General features: G+C 45.2%; 1 protein-coding gene across 1 annotated transcript in view; it reads left to right on the plus strand.

Annotated features, from left to right (window-relative positions):
• Nucleotides 1-15,060: 15,060 nt before the first annotated feature.
• Nucleotides 15,061-16,399, plus strand: part of FERMT1 (FERM domain containing kindlin 1) — a 219,813-nt gene continuing 218,474 nt past the window's right edge. The window contains exon 1 of the mRNA XM_069234152.1: nt 15,061-15,355. The gene's annotated coding sequence lies outside the window, so the exon portion shown is untranslated. The remainder of the gene's footprint in view (nt 15,356-16,399) is intronic.

A 16,399-nucleotide genomic window follows, 5' to 3' on the forward strand; every position in this document is an offset into this window, starting at 1 on the left:
TACCTGTTCCACCGGTTCCATGGCATACTGTATCCACAGATTTCATATGTTCCCTACCTCCCTCATCCGGGAATCGAGTTATAATGGTGACGATTGATTCATTCACTAAATTGGTGCATTTTGCTGCATTAAAGAAATTACCCACTGCAAAAGAATTGAGACAAATCTTTATTCAGGAAATCCTTCGCCTTCATGGCCTCCCTCAAGTCATCGTCTTGGACAGTGGTTCATAATACATTTCACGCTTTTGGAAAGAATTTTGTAAAACACAAAATAGACGTGGCCTTGTCATCTGGTTTACATCCACAAACAAATAGACAAACCGAACGCCTAAATCAATGTCTTGAACAATATTTATGTCGTTTTTGCAATGCTACGCAAAGCTATTGGTCTATGTACTTACCACTCGCCGCATTCTCGTATAACAATGCAGTACATAGTGCCTCAAAGGTCTCTCCATTTTATTGCTCTTATGGGTTCCATCCTAAAGCCTTTCCTGTTACCCTCAGAGAATCTTCTACACTCCCTGCCATCACAACATTTGTTCAACGACTACGCGGTATCCAAGGTTGCATTCTAATCTTTAAGCTACCAAACTACACATGAAAAGGATGGCTGATAAAAAACTTTGTGATGCTCCGTCTTATCAAATCAATGATAAAGTCTGGCTTTCTTCTGAATTCTTACCTCTCCCTTTGTCACAAAACAAGTTTAAACCCCGGTATTATGGACCATTCCTGATCCTTCAAAAAATAAATCCCGTTTCAGTCCGTCTTCGTTTGCCTCAGACTTGGAGGATACATCCTGTGTTTCATGTGTCTCAGCTAAAGCCCTAGGTGCCTGATCCTTTTCACAGACAATTCTATTGTCCTCCTCCTCAGTTGGTTGATGATGTGCCTGACTATGAGGTCCAACAGATCTGTGACTCTCGGTTCACCCGTGGACATCTCCAGTTTCTCATCCACTGGAAGGGCTGTCCTATGAGTGAATGCTCCTGGGAAGACACCTCTTCGGTTCATGCCCCTCTTTTGGTCTGTTGTTTTTTCCATCTTTTCCCGGACAATCCTGGGGCCTCAGGGGGGGACCTACTGTCATGCCACGGGCTTCTGCTGCATCTCCTGATCGGGCTGCGGTAGGGGCCGCGGTCCGTTTTCTGGGTCACGGGGCCCACCGCGGACCTTTTTTCCAGCCGCAGCCAGTTTCTTCGGCTGCGGCGAGGCCAGAGGCCCAGGTTGGGTATTAGGTCTCGCCGCGTACAATGCGCGGCACGGGTGTTGTCGAGGGGTGCCCGCCCCCCCTCGGTCCTTTGACTTACCTGGTGCCCCAATCTAGGGCTATCTCCTCTTCTTTCTTCTTCTTGGGGGAGCCATGATTTTCCTTTCCCAGCATACCATTCTCCTTCCTCCTCCCTGCATGCATCTTTTCTCCTTACTACAATGGTGTCTTGCCTATCCTGTTCTATAGCCCCTTTCCCAATCCAAGATGGCATTCCTACTTCTTCCTCTATGTCACTTCCTGCTAAGGGGTACATAAGGGGCTAGATTCTTCTTCTCTTTGTGTTGCAACACTTCTCCTGTGGTGGTCACCCTCCAGCTGGTCTTCTCTTGGATTCCAGTTTTTTGCTCCTGTTTTTTTCCCCTGCCTTTCCAGTGATAATTCCAGGTGTTGAAGTTCTGATCTTCTTGTGTCCTCTTTTTCTGTTCCAAGGAGTTCCTGTCTAGAGGTTTTTTCCTCTGGAACTCCTGGAGGGCACGGACTGTGGTGGCATACTACTGTCAGCAGCACTGTGGCTACCGGAAGGGGTCACCCCTACCTCGGCCAGAGCAGGACTTACAAGAACCGATGCCACACGTCATCCCCATCTGATCAGGGCGGTAAGCCAAAGGTGAATCGTGACACTTGTCTCTTTTTATGTACTAGCAAGAAGGTAGTCCTCTATTAGAGATAACTATGCCATTTGAACAATAACAATCTAAATTAAGGTGTCAGAATTGTGGTTTTGCTCAAGGATGTCTGGAGGTTAATGCTTCCCTGCCTCCCTTCACATTGTATTCCAAGGAGGCTAAAACTCTCTCCCACTAACATAGGGGTAAAACACATCACTATGTAGCACCCTCTCTAAGACCTGGCTTGGATTCATGTAATTTGTTCAGGTCCTAAAGAGAGTGAACATACAACATTGCTATTTATTCTCCTGAACTGAACCATCTAACGTATTGTATAGGGCATACCTGTCAAAACTGGGAAATGCTCTGCAGTCATAAGTGCTTATGAATACTGTAAGAAATGTCATCTTTGGCTGGCAGTCAGGTTACCCCCTATCCAAGCAAGGACCCTCACTCTAGTCAGGATAAGTCACACATAATCCAAATTATTCTGTGCCCACCCTCTGGTAGCTTGGCACTGAGCTTTCAAGTTTAACTTAGAAGGCAATGTGTAGAGTATTTGTGCAATAAATCATGCACTAACACAGTATAAACACCACAATAATACACCACACAGGTTTGAAAAAATATAGAATATTTATCTGAGTAGATTTAGGTCAAAACGATCAAGATTTGCAATAACTATAATTTGAAATATGAATTTCAAGAGTTGTAATGTAGTGAATTGGCAGATTAGTTTAGCAAACCCAGCTCTCCTTTAGGTAGGAGGTTAGGCCTTTCACATTAGGGTATTAGGGCATAGTACATCTCGTATGTCATTTCTATGCATTGCAAGATGGTGGGGGTCTTAGTAATAATGACTCTCGTCTTCACAATTCTGTTTCTTGCATTATTCATTATCCTGATCATTGCAGCCCATGCGACTTATCCCAAATTGCAGTTATGTTGAATAAAAACTATTGAAACTTTACTGCATCTTTGTCATTGGCTGTGTTTGTATGAGACATGATATACCTGTGAGAAAGGGGTAATCTCTGTTTAACCACAACATTCCCTGAGATGTCTTACTCTCTAGTCCATGCATAAAGGCTGCCACAAATCACCTTTTACTATCGTGTTTCTTGTGAGGTGCTGCTAGTGAGCCGGTAAGGTTGGGACAACAGTTGCGACTTGTTGTAGGAAAGGCATAGTCGCCTACAAGCAAAAGTACTGTCATCCTTTAACCTGCAGTCTTGCCCAGAGCAAGAGTCCAAACTACGACAGTAACATAGTCTTTGAATAAGAAACAGACAATTAATGCTAGATTTTCAAAGTACCTGGTGTGCGTCAAAAATTACACGCACAAGGATTACAGAGGAGGAGGTTGCTTGAAAAAGAGAGGGTGTGCGTCGGATTTTCTGGCACCCACAGACAATGCGTTGTTTCTTTTCCCGCAACACAGGACTTGCTTTGCTTGGCCTGGGTTTCTCACTGCGGTGCAGGGATCTTCTTTGCATCCAGGTACGATGCATGGAAATCCTAGGCATGCGGGGCAAAGTCAAAGGCTTGCGTCGTTCCAGTAGCGCATTGTGTCAGATTTTCTGTTGCACAGCAGGTCCTGCATTGATTCTCCGTCCAAGAAGTCATGCTGCGTCGTTCCTGCTCGGTTGTCCGTCAATCCAGGAGGCTGTGCAGCAAATTTCCAGTTGCAACGCAGGTGCTGCGTTGATCTTCACTTGGGAAGTTGGGCTGTGTTGTTCCAGTTCGGCTGTGCGGCGGTTTTCTTGTCACGGTAGAGACTGTGCGTCATTTCCCGTAGGCTGTGCATCGAATTTTCAGCACGCAAGGATTTCTTTGCAGAAAGGGAAGTCATTTTGGCCCTGAGGCATCAGCAACAGGAGGCAAGCTCAATCCGAGCTCTTGGAGAGCACCAGAGACCAGCAAGGCAGCAATCCTTTGCAGCAAAGCAGTCCAGGTGAGTCCTTTGGGCAGCAAGGCAGCTTCTCTAGCCAGGTTGCAGGTTCTGGTTCAGAGTTTCTTTCCCAGGAGGTATCCTGGCTGGCCTGGTTTGTAGTGGGTACCTAAGATACTTAGGGCCAGATGTAGCAAGGGTTTTGCGAGTCGCAAACGGCGAAAAACGCCGTTTGCGACTCGCAAAAGCCACTTTGCTATGTTGAAATGCATTTTGCGAGTCGGATCCAACTCGCAAAATGCATTTCCGAATCGCAAATAGGAAGGGGTGTTCCCTTCCTATTTGCGATTCGCAATGGTATGCAATTCCATTTGTGACCGCGTATGCGGTCGCAAATGGAGTCGCAGTTACCATCCACTTGAAGTGGATGGTAACCCATTCGCAAACTGGAAGGGGTCCCCATGGGACCCCTTCCCCTTTGTAAATGGACCCCAAAACATTTTTTCAGGGCAGGGAGTGGTCCAAGGGACCACTCCCTGCCCTGAAAAAACCGAAACAAAAGGTTTCGGATTTTTTGAAATGCAGCTCGTTTTCCCTTAGGGAAAACGGGCTACATTAAAAAAAAAAAAAAAACTGCTTTATTTAAAAGCAGGTCGCTAACATGGAGGCCTGCTGACTACAGCAGGCCTCCATGTTAGCGAGTGCCTATACTCGCAATGGGGCCGCAATTTGCGACCCACCTCATGAATATTCATGAGGTGGGTCATTGCGACCCCATTGCGAGTTGCAGTCGGTGTCTGAGACACCGTACTGCATACAGTCGGAAGGACTCGCAAATTGCAACTCGCAATTTGTTTTTTTCGTACATCTGGCCCTTACATCTTATACCAGGTCCAGCTATCCCTTATTAGTAAAATGTAGGCAGTGTTCTAGTTGCTTAGGCTATCGAGAGGTAGCTGTAGCAGAGCAGCTTAGGCTGAACTAGGAGACATGCAAAGCTCCTGCAATACCACTATAGTCAAAGACAATACTCAGTGTTACCAAAAATAAAGGTACTTTATTTTAGTGACACAAGGCTAAAAATATCTGAGGCAATACTCCTTCTGGAGGTAAGTATTATACACAATATATACACTAGTAACCAAAATCAGGTAAGTAAACAGTCATAAAATAGTGCAAACAGTAGAAAATTAAATAGATTGCAATGGCCTAGGGGAAACACAAACCATATACTAAGAAGGTGGCATGCAAATCATGAATTCCCCCCCTAGGCAAGTGTAGTGTGTAGAGGGGTGCTGGGAGTGTAAGAAAACACCAAAGGTAAGTAAAGTACCCCACCCTAGATCCCAGGAACGCAGGAGTAAAGGACAGAAAGTTTCCTCAGGACACACTACAAGTCGTGATAAGAGATTTTGCAAGAACCAAGCAAGACTGCAATCAACAAATGGTGGATTCCTGGACCTGAAGACCTGTGGAGAGAGGAGACCAAGTCCAGAAGTCGAAGAGGATTCCAGGAAGGACAGGACCCCCTGCCAACCTAGAAGATGGTGCAAAAGTGGATTCTCTGGTAAGAAGAAGAGTACAGAAGAGCACCAAAGAAGATGGCTGCGGGTTCCTGCATGGTGCAGATGTCCCACGTCGAGTTGTTGGATGCAGGCTGTTTGTGTCGCTGGATTCTGCCAACAAGCCTTGGTTCACGCAAGTATGCGGTTTCTGTCAAAATGGAGCTGCCTGGACCCAGGAGGGACCTGGGGGTCTCAACTCGGACTGAGGAGACAGAGATGGCTCTCAGCACTTTAGAGAGCCCACAGAAGACCAGGCAGCACCCACAGGAGTCCCAGGACACGGGGCCAAAGAAGATGCAAAGTGCAGTCATTGCAGCACAACAAAGGAAGGTCCCACGCCGACGGAGAACAACTCAGTGAGTTGTGCGTCGCAAGATGGAGTGCTGGGGACCTGGGCTACACTGTGCATGAAGGATTTCTGGATGAAGTGCACAGAAGCCCAAGGAGCTGGAGAAGACACAGTGCACAGGGGTACTGTCGCAGAACGGGCAGGCAAACTCTTACCTCCACCAAATTTGGACAGCTGGAACTTAGGATGGTCCGGGTCACGTCGGTCCACCACCTGTGTTCCAGGGAGCAAGCTTGTCATCAGGAGAGGAGTCCCAGAGTACCAGTCGTCATTGCACAAGGGTGCCTGTGACGTTGTGTGGGGGACCTGTGTGGATGTGAATGCAGTGTTATTGTTACTGCGTGTGACATCTTGTGCATGGGTGTGTTTCCCTCTGTGGTTGTTATTACCAAGGCAGCTTTGGCTTGTGTGAGCTGTAATTTGTTTGGCTAAGTGATTGTCACTACTGTGTATGCTGTGGTGATGGGTGTCCATGCAGGGCTGTGAGTGGTGTCCATGCATTGTTGTTGCATGCAGTGCTGGGTACTGGGAGGGGTGGGTTGTGATGGTGGGGGTATATGTGAGGTGGTTGGGTGATGGGGTGAGGGTAGGGGTGGAAGTATGTGATGGCATGCAGGTAGGGGGTGAAAGTAGTTAAGATTTGTCTTACCAGAGTCCAGTCCTCCTGCTACTCCTGCCAGGCCCTCAGAAATGCATTATTGCCAAGACCTGCTCCTCCCATGCTGTTAGTTGTGAGGGAGGAGGTGGGGATCCACCGCCAGTCCTCTGTACTGCTATCTGGTGTCTTGCAACCACGGAACGCACCTTCCTCCGTGGGTCGTTCTACCTTTTCCTGATGTCATCCCTGGTTCTTGGGTGCTGTTCCACGGCGTTGACCCTGTCCACGACTCTCCGCCATAGCTCCGTCTTCCTAGCAATGGATGTCTGCTGCACCTGTGATCCAAATAGTTGTGACTCTACCCGGATGATTTCCTCCAACATGACCCTTAGCTTCTCCTCAGAGAATCTGGAGTGTCCTTGTGGTGCCATGGGTGTAGTGTGTGTGGTGTGTGTGAGGGTGTGTGGGGTGATGTGTTGGGGTGTGTGCTGTGAGGAGTGTGGATGTGGTATGGGTGATGGTGTTCTGTGGCTCTGGCTCTGTGGGTGTTCCTGGTGTGTCTCTCTGTCTGTTGTAAATTGTTTGTAGTGGTAAAGGGTTGTGGGTAATGTGTGTGTGGGTTTTATAGTGGTGTGGGTGTGTGGGTGTGGTGTGTGTATGTGTGCCAGGTGTGTGTAGTTTGAATTGTCCAATGTGGTGTTGTTTTGTTAGGTTGTGTGTATTTTGAGAGCAGGGTATGTACCGCCAATGGTTTCCTGCAGTTGAATGTCCGCCACAGTGATTTGTGGGTCATAATGATATGGGGGTATTTCTGTTGGTGTAACAGTGTGGGTTTTGCTACCGCCATTTGATCACTGACCTTTGGTGTGGCAGACTTGTGTGTGTGTCTCTATAGTGGCGGATTTCTATGTGTGGGTCATAATACCCGTAGCGGTATACCGCCGCGGTCACGGTATGTTGGCGGCAGTCAGCATAGCGGTAAGCGGCACTTACCGCCAATGTCATAATGAGGGCCATAGTTCTTTCCATCGTCTGGTTTCACATTCACTAGCCGATAATGGTCCACGGGCCATGTCAATTTGCATAGGTTCCTCCTCGGTAGCTCCTTTAGATTCACAACGATGAGGGATACCACGTGAGGTTCCTGAATGTGATGGTACACGTTTTTTTTTCTTCTCCATCCTACGTTCATTAAGACGATATTCTATGGAGAAAGTTAAGTCCATCAAACCGTTGAGGTCCTCCACTCTAGCAGAATGCACTAGTTTGTCTTTTATTTCAACCCGAAGACCTCTCCGAAAAAGGGTAACAAGGGTACGTTCTACCCAAGATGTTTCAGCTGCCAATTCTTTAAATTGTGTGATGTATCGTAAGACATCCTGGCTACCTTGTTGGATGTCGCATAAGGCTTCTTCTGCTGAGGATTCAAGTCCAGGACACTCAAACATTTGCTTAAAGGCAGCAACAAAGGCTGAAAAGTCAGACAGATGGGAATCATTGGAGGTCATTAAAGGAGTCGCCCAGGCTATGGCTGGACCAGACAGGGCACTGATCAGGTATCCTACCTTAGTTTTTTCTTGCACGAATTGTAAAGGTCTAATCGCAAAGTAAACAGTCAGGGCATCAAGGAATTCTCACAACTTGTTGGGATCCCCAGAAAAATTAGGTGTAGTGGCAAAGATGGTAGGAACATCAGTGGTCCTAGAGTCTAAGGCTTGTCGTAAAGGTGCGTTTTTGGTTCGTAACTGTTGTAGTTCCTGGGCTTGTTGGATAGTCAGGAGCAATATTTGGCTTGTTTCTTCCATATTTGTCGAGGGGTCCTCCATGATCCTTGACCAAGACTGGAGTTTTGGGCGTTGCAATCTGTCACAATTCAACTTTGGCTTACCGCCCTGATCAGATGGGGATGACGTGCGGCCTCGGTTCTTGTAAGTCCTGCTCTGGCCGAGGTAGGGGCGACCCCTTCCGGTAGCCATAGTGCTGCTGACAGTAGTACGCCACCACACTCCGTGCCCTCCAGAAGGAGTCCCAGAGGAAAAACCCTGAAGGGGAAAAAACCTCCAGACAGGAACTCCCTGGAACAGAAAAAGAAGACACAAGAAGATCAGAACTTCAACGCCTGGAATTATCACTGGAAAGGCAGGGGAACAAACAGGAGCAAAAACTGGAAGCCAATAGAAGACCAGCCGGAGTGTGACCACCACAGGAGAAGTGTTGCAACGCAAAGAGAAGAAAAATCTAACCCCTTATATACCCCTTAGCAGGAAGTGATATGCAGGAAGAAGTAGGAACGCCATCTTGGATTGGGAAAGGGGCTATAGAACGGGATAGGAAAGACACCATTGTAGTAAGGAGAACAGGTGCATGCAGCGAAGAAGGAGAATGGTTTGCTGGAAAAGGAAAATCATGGCTCCCCCAAGAAGAAGAAAGAAGAGGAGAAGGCCATAGAGTGGGGCACCAGGTAAGTGAAAGGACCGAGGGGAGGGGAGGTGTGGTTGCACCCCGCGACAACACCGGCGCTGCGCATTTTACGCAGCGAGATCCGACGCCCAACCCTGGGCCTCCGGCCTCGCCGCAGCCAAGGAAACTGGCTGCGGCTGGAAAAAAGGGCTGCAGTGGGTCCCACGACCTGGAAAATGGACCGCGGCCCCCACCACAGTCCGAGCGGGAGATGCCGCGGAAGCCCGCGGCATGACAACAATAAGTAGCCCTGTGTTCCTAGGAACTCAGATATGGGTACAGAGAGATTCCTTCACGGTTATTTATCAGTACACTTCTTCAAATGTGGGATCAATAAATGAAAGAACCAAGGCTATGAATTCGGCCAATTGAAAATCCACAATATAAATAACAAAAAATAAACTGACTGCAAATAAATCCACATTTTATACAGAACCACCATTTTTCACATACAAGCCAATAATTGGTGTGGTGCTACACAATGGTGTAAGTGGTGATGGCACAGTGCATGTTTGTTAAAGGTTTGTGAGCATACAAAATAGAAATATGGATAGCAAGTTTTTGGCAGCAGACAACAAGCTTCAAAATAGCATTGTGAAATGTAACAAGTGCAATTAAACAGCAACTCTATCCTGCTATGACCCAGAGCACATCACATATACATTTTCCCTTTTTTACATGCAGTTACCAGTGGGATGGTTCTCGTCTTCCTTAATGACCTACTCCCAAAGCAATCTTCCATACTCTCTTAGATATATTCTGTTCTAAGCAGAAGTACGTTGCTATTGACTTTTGTCCTGATGAATACGCCTTGAAAGTTGGTTATTGGGTTCAAAACATCAACATAATTAGTTTTTGGATTGTGTTTTTGCCTGATTCGGTGCTTCAACTGCTACATTTCACAGTGCTAATTTGAAGATTGATAACAACAGCTAAAACATTATGGGCCTGATTCCAACTTTGGAGGAGGTGTTAATCCGTCCCAAAAGTGACGGTAAAGTGACGGATATACCACCAGCCGTATTACGAGTTCCATAGGATATAATGGACTTGTAATACGGCTGGTGGTATATCCGTCACTTTACCGTCACTTTTGGGATGGATTAACACCTCCTCCAAAGTTGGAATCAGGACCTATATGACTTTCCATTTTGCATGGAGGGATACAGAAGGCGGAAGACACCAGGATGAAGGCCAAAACAGTCTGCGATGCTGGTACCAAATGCAGATGTAGATGGGTGAGATGAGGGTGGAAGCTAAGACATGGGAATCAATGCGACCCTGCACCAGCAACCACAGACACACTATATTGGAAGGCCAAGGCCAGATGCATTGTCCCTGCACCGAACCATGGGTAGATAAAATGCTCAAATCGGTCCTTAAGTGGGCTGCCATGAAAATCCTGGCATGTGAAGGAGCCAGTTGAGACTTAGCAGACATTTGTGTTGAGTAAGGCAGGACTAAAGAATCTTCCGCTCTTGTGGCCTTCTACATAGCAGGAGGATGAAGGAGCCAAGTATCTATGTATGGGAACGGGGTCAACCCTGTTGATGCAGAACAGCCATAAAGGTGCCACAATGTAGAGGCAGAACGGGCGGCAGAATGAAAACCTGGAACTGATAATACACCACTGAATGCAGATGTAGAAGAACCTCTGACAACAAACAGCCACAGAAACATGGAGACAAACATCCAGGTGTATGAAGGTCACCATGTAAGTCTCCTCTGACATCATTGGAATTATTCTTCTCAAGATCTCCATTTTGAAAGATATGTTTTCAGGTAAATTTAACTCCCCATCACCTTGGATAGACCACCCTAGCTTGCTTATGCTCATGGACTGGCACTATTGTCTGTTTACCAGATTCTGAACATCTGATGGCATTGACAGTCTCTTTATTAGACATTGAGGCCAAGGCACCAGAGTGACCCCCACAGTTTAGATGAAGAAAACAGAATGAGATGTGACAGACCTTCTTCGTCATCTGGAGCATCCTGGAGTCCAAAATGGACAGATCCCATATTGCCACAGACCTCTGAATTCACTCTTCATCTGTATGAAAATGGCAATCCTGGAGTACCCTGAAGCACCCTGAAGTACAATGTAGACTGCTCCCAGACTGCCACAAACAATTTATGCTTCAAGTGGACAAAAAGGGCAATTGCGGATATAGTTTAGATTGCTGGAATTTCCCTACAGAAAAGGGTCTTCCCATTGGTCAACTTGGCTCGCAAAAACCCTTGCACAACGTTTCTTAGCTGTGGCTGAAGGGATGTATCCTGGAAGGCTGGCAAAAAGAACATTTGGAGGAGGAACCAGAAGAAGAAGGAAGATGTTGTCTGAAAGAAGACAAATGTTTGCATTCCTTAAACAGCCAATATTATTTGTATTCCAACTCAGCGCCAGACAGATAAGCTCCCTCAAAAAGTAACAGCAAAGCTGCTGACTTCTGGAAATCCTATGTGACATTCTTTCAACAACAGATTGCACCAGGATGTTACAATGACACCTGATGCAAAAACAGCAGCCCAAACACAGTGAATACATCAAAGGAAATGTCAGACACGGAATTAACATGATGCTTTATTGTCTTCAACTGAGGAGGGCGCTCCAAACCATTTCACATACCTAAACAGCTCTTTGAAGTCAAAATGTAAATACTGTAAAGCATTGGTGACATAGATGCCTGCATGTAATGCTATATGGGTTTGAATTTAAACCTTTTTATTGAGGAATCCACCCTCTTTGCTGTTGGATTCTTTAGAAAGGTATCCTCAGCTATGGATTTACACCCCACAAGATGGCTAGGAGTGTGCCACAGGTACAGTTTCAGAAATGGACTTCTAAATGTCTTAAATGAGATACAGCTCAGAATGTATTTACCACTCCAGTTGTCAGGCCACTCTCCTCACACTGTGAGAGGATGGTGAGGACTCATGTTCATGGATGGTTTCGATAACCTCAGTCATCTTGTGCTGAAGCCAGTCATCAAGATCTACATCCTTGTGCCATGTATCTGAAGTCGTGGAATTAGCCACATTCCTCAGCTTATGTGTGTGCTTCCCCATGGCCCCCACTGTAACTTAAGAAACACAGAGCCTTTCTAGAAAAAATACTGCAAATCAAGCAATTACCTGGTACACATAAGGCCTTAAGAATAACGGCCCTGATTAAGATTTGGAGTACAGATTTTACTCAACGACATGAAGGAGTAAAATACGCCATTGCCCTGAATGAGTAACTGTACTCCGAAATTAGATCTGTCACCAGCCCAGCAGACATCTGTGACCATTGACAGGAACCGCCATCAGAGACGTTCCTGTCAATGTATTGCAAGTGTACCATACGGCTCTGTCACTCTGACAGTGTCATCTGGCACTCTTTCAATTAGTTTTTTTAATTATAAAAAAAAGCCAAAGCAGCATTGTCTTTGTGAAAATAAAAAATTAATGACCCCCTGACCATGGATGTTTTCTCCCTTATCGCCACATTTTTTACGGTGCTATATGAATGTAAAATCATTGGACATTCAGTGTGTGTTTACGTAGGTAATTTTACGAAAAAGTAAAGTTGCACAACTGATGACCAACGCCTCCTTCAACCCAGTATGAAGTAGCCAATGGCCCTTATTACAACACTGCACCATAATTGTGGCCTAGCCCCTGCATCCTAAGTAAACTGGGTGTGATTAATGTTGGTGTTATGCAATAGTTCCTCAAAGGAACCTACCAATTCATTGCAGATGTCAACTGTAGGGTGTTTATGTAGCTCTCAGCTCAGTGTTTCTCACTGTGTAAGGCTATGCCTTCTGCCCCTACCCATTTCTTCAACTCAGCTTTCCATCTGCAGGAGGGGACCCTCAGGAGATCTCCAATGCATGGCTATTGCTCACCGAGCAAGCACTAAGGCCAGGTCAATAAATCTGGTGCAATAGGACCAGGTCAATAAATCTGGTGCTCATGCTTTTTCCTTTTCAGCAGACATATAGACCCAGTAACCATACTTCTATCATGATCAAACTCATTTTTCCCAGGCACTTCCCAGGCTCAAAGTGACTGTCTGTCAAAACCCTTTTATCACTGAGCATGGCCATGTCATCTCTAAGAAGTCAGAGGCAAAGGGGTTTGATGCGGCAGGGATTAAGTGGGGAGGGATCAAATAAAGCAGAACAAAATACACATGAGCTCTCCGCCAGGTAACTTAATTAGAATCACATACACAAAGCAGCACCTTAATCCTGTGTGTGATGATATATTATTTACGTTTCACTATTTAAATTGCATCATCTTACTAATTAAACAAAATGCCCTCATCTTCCATGTGTACAAATGTGTAAATGGCACTTCATAATAAGTTACAGAGAAATGCAAAAAATACAGAACACAATGACATAGCGATTCCTTATACTCAAAAACAATAAATGACACCTATACTCAATCAAAACAAGTTTTTTTTACATTTAAACACGCAATGTCCAGAGTTCTGTACACATTAAATCATGAAAAGCAAACTCTCGTACAGATCACAGGTATTGCTTGAAAAAGTTCATTAGAAGCCCTTCTCACTCAATAAGGAGTAAACTACAATAAGAGTGTCCTTCCCTACTGGTCTCAGTCCAGTAGTTCTTCTAGAGCGCTTTCTTCAGTTGTGTGGGAAAGGACGCTCCAGCTGGCGTATAGGAATATCTACTAAACCCTTTTCAGCAGATATCACATTCATCGTAAATTTTTCAGCTTCATAAGGTAGTGAAGGCAAGACTTATAGAAGGTCATCGTATTCAGATCGCCAGACTCAGCAAATCATTCACATATGAATGGAAAACCTGCTGGAGATCACCCCCTTGTTTGCCAACTATTAAAGGGAGTCAACTATGGGATGGTAGTTTGGTTTTGCAGATGTTTATATCCTGGACAGAAATGCTTCTCTCTCTCAAAATGCCATCTGCTAAGTTGACAATGTTGTTATACCTTATTTCCTTCAAACATCTCTCCGATGTTAGACATTTTTACATTTCTTCCCACCATTTCACTTGCTTGGCAGTTGTCTTTAACATAGGAAAATGCACAAAAACAAAATTAACTTATTTCTTTCCTAATCATCCTCAACTGTGCATGGGAAATTCTTTAAAAGCATCCAAGCAACAGGCCAGCCATCTCAGAATGTCCTCAGATACGCTTGTTTTTGTAATGTATACTGTGTTTCTTATTTTGGCATTTTTTCATACTTCTGCATGGCTTCTCGCTCAAGAAGTGAAGGATATTTGCAGTAAAGATAGCTATTATGATTGGTTAAGCATTTGGACTACAGTTTGCTTCCAACTGGCTTATTGTTTCTAAGCCTCATGGGATTAGTTATTTTTTATTCTAATAGTCTTGACTGCTGCTATTTCATAAAGCAAGTTTAGAGAAAGCATAATACTTGCCACTGTGTCTTTAATAAAATTAAGACTTTCCTTTGTGAACTCTAGGAAAATTTAGATTTGTATATGTAATTAATAAATATGGTTTATGTTTAGATATTGTTTTACTATTAGATGATTTTTATTTATATTTGTAACTAGTTTAAATAATTTAAATTAATGTAAAATTATTCCTTATTGGGTCTTATTTTAGGTCCCTACCTCAATTATTTTCCATGGTAGAGTATTCAACTATCAGTGGTTGGCCATGTGTGATGTTGGACTTACACTACTAAATTTGTCTTCCCTTCCTTTTTCAAGAGGTGGAGACGTGCAAGTCTAAATTTTGAGTAACTTTACTCCCAGATTTTCTGAATAGCCTAAAGTAGTAAAGTTACTTAAAAGTGTAATTACTCACAAATGTAAGTTACGTATTTGAAAAGCCCCGTCAGTTTGTAATGGATTGAGAACTGTAAACCCATATGCAATCTAACACAGTAGTTTTAGCCCGATACTTCATATTTCAAGTCTGTTTCATTCCTTTCAGTTATATGTGGTGGTAGATTCCTGAATGAATTGGCACAGACATTATTATTTGGACTTTTAATTAAATAGGCAGTATTGCACCTGTGTCGCTATAGAGGATGACATACAGTACGGTTTATATATACGTACATTTTCGAAAAGGCAGCAAATATGAGAAACCTATGTTTTGGATGAGTTTGGAATGACCGAGATAAGCGTGTGACATTTACTGAATTATATTGTAGGTTATGTAATCAATTTCTACCCTCGCGGACTACCTAAATCAATAGATCCTCTTCAACTGAGGGTTGTTGGTGAACGGCACGCCGACAGTGAAACTAAACAAACATAGGTGTGTGTGTGCTTGCGGTGGCCATGAAGAACTGGGGGCGGTGCTGTGCTGAAAAGGTGTGTGGCTAGCCGCAGATGATGTCACGAGGCAGACGAAGACATTCTCCCAGTGAATGGAGCCCGAGGCGCTGCATGCTGTGGGTGTGACTTACCACTTCAGAGGGCTGTCTGTTATCCGGGCAGCGCAGCCTCCGAGGGCCCTTTTCACTACCTGTGTCCAGGTGCTGATGTGTGCACCGCGCGGCGAACAGAGAGGGAGAGGCTCCGCTGTCTACAGAAGGAAGCTGGGAACTGCGAAAAACCTGCCCTCTCTGTAACTCTGCCCGAAGAGGTAAGGCCAGGGCGCTTCTGTTTGGGGAACACTGCTTTCAGCACCTGGATGTCCGTGCCAGCGCCATAAGGGACGCTATTCACACAGTTAAAACAAAACTTTTTGAAGAACCGGAACCATAGCTTTAGGCATATAACGTGCTTCGGTTTCACGCTGTCGGGGGAGTTCGGCGGGTATTGGCTTGCTTCTGGTACAAGGTTTCTCGCAGAGCTGTTTTAAGACTACCTGTTTTTATTTTCTTGTGGTATCGCAGGACTTTACCTAGTATTCAGAGCTGCCTATGTTGGAACTGGGTAACGAGGTTCGAATCCCGGCCTCGGCTTCAAAATCCTGAGATTTAGGGCAAATCATTTAATATCCTGCGCCTACCAAACACTGTGTAACGTAATCTGTTTCTTTTGTAGTGCGCTACAATGTCATGGAGACAAGTTCCCGCTGTAGAAAGCCTGTAAAAAATTGTAATTGTTTGTGTGGAAGGTCGAAAGGGTACCCAAGGCTTCACTAAATTACTACGTAGAGGTTTCCCATTTACAATATGCCCCAAAAGCATTGTCTTTTTTTCTTGATAATTTGCTTTTACGATCCAACCCCTTTGTGTAGCATTGAATACCCGACTGGGCCCAGAGGCTAGGTGTTTTTCCTCTGTGCTTCTCTGCCTCAACCTGGCGAGAGTAGAGAATCTGAGAAATGCGTGGCCGGGAGGGTGCGGGAACCCGCGGTTCTTTCACGGGAGGGCACCGCTTTGGGGCAGGAATGATCGCAATGCTGCCGAGCGCTTCCCAGCGCAGGTCTCGCTTTCTGCAGGAGCAATGAACGCCTTTATTCGTGTTTATTCCGTGCGGCCTGCATGCAGCCGTTTGCATCAGAGCGCACCACTCGCCAAGCCAGTCAGCGTTTCATAGTTCGAGGCGCTCTGGCAAGTTGCAACCTGCTGCTTCAGAAGGCTCGTCGATGTTCCCTTCCCAATGCAAACAGATTATGAAGTTTGGGAAGAAAAATGTGGAAGAACTAGATATGTTTTTATAATTAAACCTTTGCTCCTTT

This window comes from Pleurodeles waltl, chromosome 5, assembly GCF_031143425.1.
Source record: "Pleurodeles waltl isolate 20211129_DDA chromosome 5, aPleWal1.hap1.20221129, whole genome shotgun sequence".
NCBI classification, from domain to species: domain Eukaryota; kingdom Metazoa; phylum Chordata; class Amphibia; order Caudata; family Salamandridae; genus Pleurodeles; species Pleurodeles waltl.